This window comes from Canis lupus, chromosome 20 (genome assembly GCF_011100685.1).
Source record: "Canis lupus familiaris isolate Mischka breed German Shepherd chromosome 20, alternate assembly UU_Cfam_GSD_1.0, whole genome shotgun sequence".
In the NCBI taxonomy this organism is placed as follows: domain Eukaryota; kingdom Metazoa; phylum Chordata; class Mammalia; order Carnivora; family Canidae; genus Canis; species Canis lupus.
In genome coordinates this window covers 19683531-19690619 of record NC_049241.1, presented here as the reverse complement: position 1 = coordinate 19690619, position 7089 = coordinate 19683531, and the positions used below count along the sequence as shown (strand labels likewise).

The following is a 7089-nucleotide window of genomic DNA, read 5'->3' as shown; positions in this document are numbered from 1 at the left end:
CAGTGCAGGAGATGGGCAATTGGTTTTGGCTCCGGGCAGTGGAGGGGGCCTTGCAGGTGGTGCATGGAGGAGCAGGGTAAGGAATGATTCAGGAAGTCCAGTTAGGCTACTTGAGCAATACAGGCACAAAATGGCAGGTGGACAGATTAGAGAGAATTTCAAAGGCAGAAAGCTCCCTGATAGGCAACTGCCACAGTGAGACAGAAAATCCTAGAATGTTGTCTGGGATTTCTGGCTACAGCCAGATAAATGGATGGTGGTACTATTTAACGAGATAGAAAAAGTTGGCTGAAGGAGGTTCCCTTAATTGAGCACAAAATTTGATTCTAAGCTTCCCAGCAGCAAAGGCAAAGAGCATCCAAGATAAATAACCTCATTTCACTGTTTCCTAACAGGAAGTACAGCCATGCATCATGGAAACCAAACCTCCTCATAAGGTGTACAAGGGGGATCTACCAAAGAGAGTGACCCAGGATCACTTTAAAGGAAACAAGATGGAAGCCCCAATTCCAGCAAATGCCATTAACAACACAATCAAATAACTTAGAGCTTTGTTTTTAAATGTTGAAGCAATTAGAACCATCCTTTGTGGATTTTTTAAATTACATCCCCGCCCCCCCCCCCATTCTAAAGTAACTCAGGTTTACTAGAGAAAATTGGCAAGTTCAGAGACGTAGAAGAAAAAAAAATTAAAATCACCTCTAATCCCAGCAAAGATGACCAACTGCTGTTAATATTGTGGTGTACCTGTCTTCCTCAGCTGTTTTTCTAGGTTTCTGTATAATGAAATATTTTTCTCTTTAAAAAGTTGGGATAAGGTAAGGCTGGATCAACTGCTTCATATCCTGCTTTTTTTTTTTCCACTCATGTTTGCCCGTGAGAAACAGAAGCCTTTGTTTTAAGGAAACCTAGTGTTCCAATGACCTCTCTTAATGTCTCAAAATGTATATTCTTTTGTCACTTGTGCAGACTTCCATGTACTTGCTCTGCTTGTCCTCACAAGCTTCCTGAAAAAGAGAAGAGAGGTTGGTGAACTTGACTTTTTCTTGCCAAGGACTTAATTGTGTCATTTATAATAGAGATCTTGGGGCCTGGCATTTTAGCACAGAGAGAAAGAAATATGCTAATGCGTTGTGCTTCACGGAGAGTACAAGAATAATTAGCCACCCCAAGGCCATTCCTGAACAGGTTGCGGCCTTGCTGCCTCCTTTCCCAGGGAACATTCTCCTCTGGTAACGGTTCTGCAGGGACACAACCTCCCTTCTCCCTTTCTTTTCCCTGCAGTGTCATTACGGGAGATGGCAAAAGGGCCACAATGGTTTGTTGCTGCTCCCATCAAGAACCAAAGTCTATTTCCTCACCCCTGAATCAGGGCTTGGGATCTGCTTGGATCAATGGAAGGGACCGATGTGACAGTGGGTCAGATCTGAGTCCAGGACTTGAGAGGCTTTGCAACCTCTATTCTATACCATGTTCTCAAGAACAAATGCAAAACAGGTAGCCTTTCTTTCTCTAATCACTGAGCAAAAGTCCGGGTTATCACTCTAATCAGTACTTGAATGAATCCCTGCGGCAGGGGAGATGACATTACACCAAGGGGCTGGGGCTGTCTCGATCCCATGCAAGCCCGAGCTGTCACACAGCAGAGCTGAGTGGACAGGTGGTGGGGAGGCAGCCACAGTGCTCATTCGGTGGATTTCAGAGGCTGTGGCGCGATCTACCAGCATTGAAACAATCTTGTATTTCTCAGAAGTCCTAGTTTGATATGGGCCATGCTGTATTTCCAGAATTTTCTTCCAACTCCTTCTCCAGGCATGATTGAGCCCCTGTGAGTCCTGCCTGGTCCTCTTTTGAGTTGTGAATCTGACACTGAAGTATGCCAACTCAATGTTTTAGAATCACAGAAAATCAGAACAGGAAGGGGGTGGTTTGAAGTCATCTCATCTTCATTTTTATAGAGGGGCTTCCCACCTGGATTCCACATTCAGTGCTCTGCTCAGTAGAGGACAAGCCCCAACACTCGTGGAAGGGACATGGGGAAGCTGAGAAAAGCTCTAGAGCAGGTGATACGAGGGTGTGGAAGGCCATCCTAGGCAGAGGCATGCAGGTATGGATTTTTGGGTGCTGGGGGGTGGGGAAAGGGAAACATTCTGTGTGTAAAGAAGCAAAATGCTGGAAGATGGGAGCAGGGGGAGGGGTGAGGCTAAACATTTCAGGTTTTGTGAGCTTTGTTAAGGGCTTAGAGCCCCTGTGGGGAGGCAGGGCAAAGGGTACCTATGCACAGGTGGAACGTCAAACAGAACTCCTCTGCGCAAACATAGTTCAGGGCCTCCAGCAAGGGCCTCAGCCTTGTGGAATCTCAGATGGCCTGGGGACAGCTGCCCGCAGAGTCTGGCTGGCTCTGACCAGAGGACTGGCTGCAAGAAAACAACATCTTCTTCTGGAAGAAGTCAAGCTCGCTTGTCCAGGGCTTGGTTACTAAGTGAACAGTGTAGCCCTGTGAAAGATCAGTGTGGAGACTATTTACTCACATGATTGTTTTCTATTGTTGCATCACAAAAAGCCCTCAGCCTTGGAGAATTCAAACAAGACATGTTTACTATCTCACAGACTCTGTGGGTCAGGAGCTTGAGAGCTGCTCAGCTAAGTGCTTCTGGCTCAGAGTCTCATGAGTCGCACTCAAGACCTCTCCTGGGGCTGCTATCATCTGAAGGCTTGACCGGGGCCTCCTGATGGCTCGCTCACATGGCTCTGCATGGCAGGCCTCAGTTTCTCCTCACTGTAGGGCTCTCTGTAGGGCTGTTCTTATGACCTGACAGCTGGCTTCCTTCAAAGATGTGAGCCAAGAGAACAAGGAAGAGGCCATGTGCCACTATGCACTCATCTAATTACATCCTCCACATTCTACTCATTTTAGGTCAGTCTCTGAGTCTGGCCCACACTTAGGGGGTGGGAATTAAGCTTCACCTTTTCAAGGGAGGAATATTAAAGAATATTGAACATATTTTAGGGACACCTGGGTGGCTCAGTTGGTCAAGCATCCAACTCTTGACTTCAGCTCAAGTCATGATCTCAAGGTCATGGGGTCAAGCCCTGCGTTGGGCTCCATGCTCAGTGGGGAATCTACTGGAGATTCTCTCTCTCCCTTTCCCTCTGCCCCACCCCCAACTCTTGCTCATTCTCTCTCTCTCTCTCTGTCTCCCTCAAATAAGTAAATCTTTAAAAAAAAAGAATACTGTACATATTTTAAAACCACCATAACCCAATAGGGATTTTGAGAATGTTCCTAGTTGTTCCAGGTAGAAACAATATCTCTAGATAAATGGTCCTCAGATTCTGGTGTACATACAGGTCATTGAGAGTATGCCTGTGAAGAGTAAAGATTTCTGCATCCACCTCCAAGAAATTCCATATTAGGAGCTCTGGAGTGAGGCCCAGAAACTGGCATTTCAGGATAAGTCCCCCCAGGATCCTCTAACACAGGTTACTGAGGTCCGGGAATCTGCATTTGACAAGTCCCTAGAGTTATTCTGATGCTGGTGAGCTGTCATATTCCTGCCCCTGGAATTGGTAATAACTGCCCAGTGGAATGACAGCATCAGAAATTCCAATGCAACTGGGAATAACCACGTGGATAGTCTGGTCAAGGGCTAAAGCAGGCAGGGGGGTACACTGGGGCACAGTTCCCCAGATGTACCCCGGTGACAGGCAGAGCTCAGCAATCACAGCTCATTCCTCACTCTCTTGGACAGAGTCCCAGGGCGCTTCCTGACCCAGCACAGCAGACAGCCACCTCCCGTCACTCAGAGACGAGAAGCCTATGTGCTTTACTTGATCTACAGCCACAGGTCCGGGAATCTGCTTAGTTCAGACGCAGAACACTGATTTGGAAAATCTTGGCAAGCAAGAGATTTCTCCAGCATGCACGGGGAAAGCGCTGAGCATAGCTATTATCTATTCCGTAATTGAATGGGGATGGTGGGATGGGAACGGGGAGGGGCAGCTGACCAGCACTTAGCCCTGGGAACCTGTGGTCTGATTCAAAGGTTCGAACACTCCAGAAAGGGGCTCGGCACAGAGGCACATGCTTCCCTCTTGATGAGGAGCAGGGTTTATGAGGTGGCCCTGGGGGTGGCCCTTTGTTTAGTGCTGTCTGGTTCTTCACCCGGGCTTTCAGGAAACTTGCCAGGAGCCCCTCTGAGTTTCCAGCCATTGTCTGGGGCCCCTCTTGCCCTCTTTATATGGGATGGTTTATGTCTGCTCCTCAGCCCTGGGAGGGAGCCTACACAAGAGCTGCTCAGCAGCTGTCGGGGCCTTTCTGTTTTAAGCTGGGACACTATTGTGTCTCTCTTTATTTCCCATAAGGAGCCGTGACCCAGGTGGCTACAGAACTGCCGCTCAGTGCGGAATGGGGCAAAGAGCAAACAGAGCCATCACACAGCGTGAGGAGCAGGTGAGGGGACTGCCGCCCGTCATGAGGTCATGAGCGAGGCAACAAAACCCTGGCCTCGCGCCCTGTGCTGGGGAAGCGCCTCTGCAAGTTCACCTCCACCGCTGCGCCCCGACCTCCCCAGGCTGGGCGGCCGCCCCTGCGGGACTCCAGCCCAAAGACTCATCTCCCCGCAGGGGGCCCCGGGCTGGGCTTTTACCCAGGCTTTGGATCAGAGGAACCCTTAGAGGCGAGGCTTGTCGGCGGCACAGGGCATGGGCTTGAACCCCCTGGAAAACTTCCCCCAAACCTTCCTCCCCTCTGCTGCGCATCTTCAACCGAACTGTTTCTCAGGCAATTGTCACTAGATGACACCCTCCACCCCGATGCACTCACACACACTTAATCACGTTCCTTGTTTACCAAATAAGTTAGAAAATAGATGGGAAAAAAATTCACCTTGTACCTAAAGGTAACAATCGTTATTCTGAAATATTCCTTGTAGACTTTTTTTCTCTCTGCATGTGTATACATGTTCGTGTATGTATGAGTGTGTAATACTATTGACATTTTGCATGGGATGATTCATTGTTGTGGGACTTATGCTGTGCATTATAGGATATTTAGCAGCATCCCTGACCTCTACATTTGTGATAACCAAATATATCTCTAGACATTGCCAAATGTCCCCCGAGGGGCATATCACCCTCAGTTTAAAATCACTGATTACATGCACACATACAGAATGCAATCATATTGCAAATTATGCCTTTTTTTCTTCTTCTTCCTTTTTAAATTGACTATCCCATAAACTCCTTCCATATCAACTGTTAGAAATCCACAGCAGCACTTGTAATGGTGGTAGGGCTGTTCATGAGCTGGCTCTTATGTGACACAATCTATATTACCAATCCCCCATTACGGGACCTTGTGTTTAAAACTTAAATGATCCCACATGTCCTGAGTTCTAAGTTGCTTTTTAAATTTAAGATGTCACAAACGTCTTTGCACATCACAGCTGTTGGCCAAATTATCCCACCTCTCTGAAACTCCATCTCTTCATCTGTAGAATGGGGACGTGCTGTGAAAATGAGTTATCAGAATGGGTACCTGTGCCCCACATGCAGAAGGCCCTCAACCCAGGGCTACAGCTGTAGGTAAAATCCTTGTTACGCTTACTATGTTTACTATGTCGTTTGTTTTTTTTTTAAAGATTTTATTTATTTATCCATGACAGACACAGAGAGAGAGGCAGAGACACAGGCAGAGGGAGAAGCAGGTTCCACGCAGGGAGCCTGATATGGGACTCGATCCGGGTCTCCAGGATAATGCCCCGGGTCGAAGGCGGCGCTAAACCACTGAGCCACCCAGGGATCCCTATGTCCTGGTTTTTAAATGACTTTCAGGGCCCATCCTTCACATAGAGCCACCATATGTTATTAGATTTGTCCCTATTGATGGACTTTAAGGTGGTTTCCTAATTTCCAGGATCATAAGTGACCTTGCCATTAATATAATCATAGTTTTCCTTGACATCTTGGGGAACCAATGAAAGAGAATAAGCTGAGCCACCTGTCCTAACCAGGAACCTACAAAACAAAAGACAAATCATTGTTTTCGTGGCCTGGTTTTAGAAACATTTCTAAATGTTAAGCCCCACCCACCGTGACCTTCAGGCCCGGCCAGGCATTATTAGCCAATCTGGTCCCTAGTCAAAGTGCTAACTCCAGGCTCTTAGGCTAAACCCAGGATTTTTTTTTTCCTGCTTTTATATCAAGCCTAAGCCCCCTTTTTTCCTGCCTTGAGATACCCCAGGGGTTGTATGCAAACACCTGTGAGATTCCTCTTCTATTTTTTTTTTTTTTTTTTAAGATTTTAACTATTTAGTTGAGAGAAAGAGAGCATACAGCAGGCGGAGGGGCAGAGGGGAAAGGAGACAAACCCAAGCAGACACTGCATGGAGCTCAGAGCCTGACGTGGGCCTTGATCCCACAAACCTGAGATCATGACCTGAGCCAAAATCAAGAGTCAGACGTTCAACAGACTAAGCCACCCAAGCACCACTATTCTTTTCTGTTTTTAAGTTATGGATGTGAAATATTTTGATGTATACAATGTATGTGCACGTGTGTGTGTGAAAACATATTTGCCCAGTCTCTCTCTTTTTTTTTTAAGATTTTATTTATTCATTCATGATAGACATAGAGAGAAAGAGAGAGAGAGAGAGAGGCAGAGACACAGGCAGAGGGAGAAGCAGGCTCCATGCAGGGAGCCCGACGCGGGACTCCATCCCGGGACTCCAGGATCATGCCCTGGGCCAAAGGTAGGCACTGAGCCACTGAGCCACCCAGGGATCCCCATATTTGTCCAGTCTACCGAGGAACAGTAAAATGAATATTCCTGTATCTATCACCCAGGCCAAGAAATAGTACATTCGATACCCAGAAGCACCAAGGCACATGTTTGTCTTTCTTTCTTTTTTTTTTTTTTTTGGTCTATGAAATTGCCAAAGATTATTAATTTTTTTAGTGTATATATATGTTTATATACATACTAAATATATGTGTTCAGTATAATATATGTACATATATTTAGTATATATAAATATATTATATATTTAATATAATCGAATATATATATTGTTTATTGGTGTTCGATTT

At 46.4% G+C, this 7089-nt stretch overlaps 2 long non-coding RNA genes across 2 annotated transcripts; one reads left to right on the top strand and one right to left on the bottom strand.

The window, feature by feature from the left end:
* Positions 1-849: 849 nt before the first annotated feature.
* On the bottom strand, positions 850-2906 carry LOC111091274. Its single transcript, XR_005374729.1, has 2 exons — positions 2275-2906; positions 850-1007 (listed from the first exon to the last, which is right to left on the bottom strand). It is a non-coding gene; the product is annotated as an uncharacterized LOC111091274 (long non-coding RNA).
* Positions 2622-6811, top strand: LOC111091275. The gene is made up of 5 exons (XR_005374730.1): positions 2622-2917; positions 3753-3848; positions 4366-4453; positions 5499-5586; positions 6629-6811. It is a non-coding gene; the product is annotated as an uncharacterized LOC111091275 (long non-coding RNA).
* The last annotated feature ends 278 nt before the right edge of the window (positions 6812-7089 follow it).